The sequence below is a fragment of the Bison bison genome, unplaced genomic scaffold (genome assembly GCF_000754665.1).
Source record: "Bison bison bison isolate TAMUID 2011002044 unplaced genomic scaffold, Bison_UMD1.0 scf7180017864193, whole genome shotgun sequence".
NCBI classification, from domain to species: Eukaryota; Metazoa; Chordata; class Mammalia; order Artiodactyla; family Bovidae; genus Bison; species Bison bison.
Genome location: NW_011494765.1, coordinates 143,171 through 146,078, shown reverse-complemented (window position 1 = coordinate 146,078; position 2,908 = coordinate 143,171). Strand labels below are relative to the sequence as shown.

General features: G+C 44.6%; 1 pseudogene; it reads left to right on the top strand.

Moving 5' to 3' along the window:
- LOC104991560 overlaps positions 1–872 on the top strand; it is a 6,281-nt pseudogene extending 5,409 nt beyond the window's left edge.
- The last annotated feature ends 2,036 nt before the right edge of the window (positions 873–2,908 follow it).

Genomic DNA, 2,908 nt, shown 5'->3' with positions numbered 1-2,908 from the left:
CAGGGTGTGTTCTTCGCCCTGTTCCTGGGCATGTACCTGACCACAGTGCTGGGCAACCTGCTCATCCTCCTGCTCATCAGGCTGGACCCTCGCCTCCACACCCCCATGTACTTCTTCCTCAGCCACTTGGCCCTCACTGACATCTCCTTTTCATCTGTCACTGTCCCTAAGATGCTGATAAACATGCAGACTCGGGATCAATCCATCCCCTATGCAGGGTGTGTAACACAGATGTGTTTCTTCATATTTTTTACTGATTTGGAGAATTTCCTGCTCAGTTCAATGGCCTATGATCGGTACGTGGCCGTCTGCACCCTCTCCACTACAGCACCGTCATGGGACAGGGGCTGTGCACCTTACTAGTAACTGTGTCTTGGATTCTTTCCTGTGCCAATGCCTTGTGTCACACCCTCCTCCTGACCCGGCTGTCCTTTTGTGTTGACCTCAGCATCCCCCATTTCTTCTGTGACCTTGGTGCCCTGCTGAAGCTCTCCTGCTCAGACACATCCCTTAATGAGCTGGCCATATTCACAGCAGGAGTGGCCGTCATCGTCCTCCCATTAATATGCATCCTGATCTCTTATGGATGCATCGGTGTTGCCATCCTGAAGGTCCCCTCCACCAAGGGGATCTGCAAAGCATTGTCCACATGTGGCTCCCACCTCTCTGTGGTGTCTCTGTATTATGGAACAATTATTGGACTGTATTTTTTCCCCTCATCCAACACCTCCAGGGACAAGAGCACCATTGCCTCTGTGATGTACACAGTGGTCACTCCACTGCTGAACCCCTTCATTTATAGCCTAAGGAACAGGGACATGAAGGAGGCCCTGGAGAGACTCTTGCACAGGGCAAAAGTCTTGTCTCAATGACATTTGCTCATCTTATAACAGACACATGTGTTAACAGAACCCCAGATCCTAGCATGGAATAAATCCTCAGTTAATATTTTATAACTTGGATTGCATCCTACCACATTTATTGTCTATTTCCTTACAATTCATTAGAATAAATTGTTATTTTTGAGTTGATATTCTTGATTATAAATTTTGTGTATTAAACTGAGAAATTGCATAGCTGGCAGTACTTATGTCTCTCCTCTCATTTCCTGGGAATTTATTAGTCCCCTTAAAAATATTTTATTTAATTTTGTTTTTTATTTATTTTTAATTGGAGGATGATTGCTTTAGAATGTTGTGTTGGTTTCTGATGTACAGCAACACGAATCAGCTGTAAGTATACATGTATCCCTTCCCTCTTGAGTCTGTCTCCCACCACCCAGCCTTTCCACCCATCCAGGTCATCACAGAACACTGAGCTGAGTTCCCTGTGTTATATAGCTGCTTCCCACTAGCTGTCTATGTTACACATGGTAGTGTATATGTGTCAATCCTAATCTCCCAATTTGTGCTACCCTCTCCTTCCCTGGTGTGTCCATATGTCTATTCTCTGCATCTGTTAGCATCTCTATTCCTGACCTAGAAATAGGTTCATCAGTACTGTTTCCAGATTCCATACATATGCATTAATATATGATATATTTTTTTCTCTTTCTGACTTACTTCGCTCTATATGACAGTCTGTAGGTCAGTTTACATCTGAGAAAATGGCACAATTTGATCCATTTTTTGGATGCGTAATGTTTCATTGTATATATGTGCCACATCTTCATACCTCTCACCCTCTCCTCCCCTCTCCCCATGTCCATAAATATGTTCTCCATGTCTGTTTCTCCATTGCTGCCCTGCAAATAAATTCTTTGGTGCCATCTTTCTAGATTCCATATATATTCATTAGTATGTGATATTTATCTTTCTCTTTCTGACTTACTTCACTCTGTATAATAGGCTCTAGGTTCATCCACCTCATTAGAACTGACTCAAATGTGTTTCTTTTTATGACTGAGTAATATTCCATTACTGGCTGGGAGGAGCTACCCCACTCCCGAGGTCAGGGCGGTGGCCGAGAGGAGCTGCCACACGTCTAAGGAGTGGTGGGTGCGTGGTGCAGGAGGACTGAGAGGAGCTACTCCATGCCCAAGGTCAGGAGGGGTGGCCGTGAGGAGATACCCCTCGTCCAAGGTAAGGAGCAGCAGCTGCGCTTTGCTGGAGCAGCCTTGAAGAGATACCCCATGTTCAAGGTAAGAGAAACCCAAGTAAGATGGTAGGTGTTGCAAGAGGGCATCAAAGGGCAGACACACTGAAACCATAATCACAGAAAACTAGCCAATCTGATCACATGGACCACAGCCTTATCTAACTCAATAAAACTAAGCCATGCCGTGTGGGGCCACCCAAGACAGGAGGATCATGGTGGAGAGTTCTGACAGAATGTGGTCCACTGGAGAAGGAAATGGCAAAGCACTTCAGTATTCTTGCCTTGAGAACCCCATGAACAGTATGAAAAGGCAAAATGATAGGATACTGAAAAAGGAACTCCCCGGGTCAGTAGGTGCCCAATATGCTACTGGAGATCAGTGGAGAAATAACTCTAGAAAGAATGAAGGGATGGAGCCAAAGCAAAAACAATACCCAGTTGTGGATGTGATGGGTGATAGAAGCAAGGTCTGATGCTGTAAAGAGCAATATTGCATAGGAACCTGGAATGTCTGGTCCATGAATCAAGGCAAATTGGAAGCTGTCAAAGAGGAAAAGGCAAGAGTGAACATCGACATTCTAGGAATAAGTGAACTAACATGGACTGGAATGGGTGAATTTAACTCAGATGACCATTATATCTACTACTGTGTGCAGGAATCCCTTAGAAGAAATGGAGTAGCCATCATGGTCAACAAAGAGTCTGAAATGCAGTACTTGGATGCAGTCTCAAAAATGACAGAATGATCTCTGTTCATTTCCAAGGCAAACCACTCAATATCACGGTAATCCAAGCCTATGCCTCAACCAGT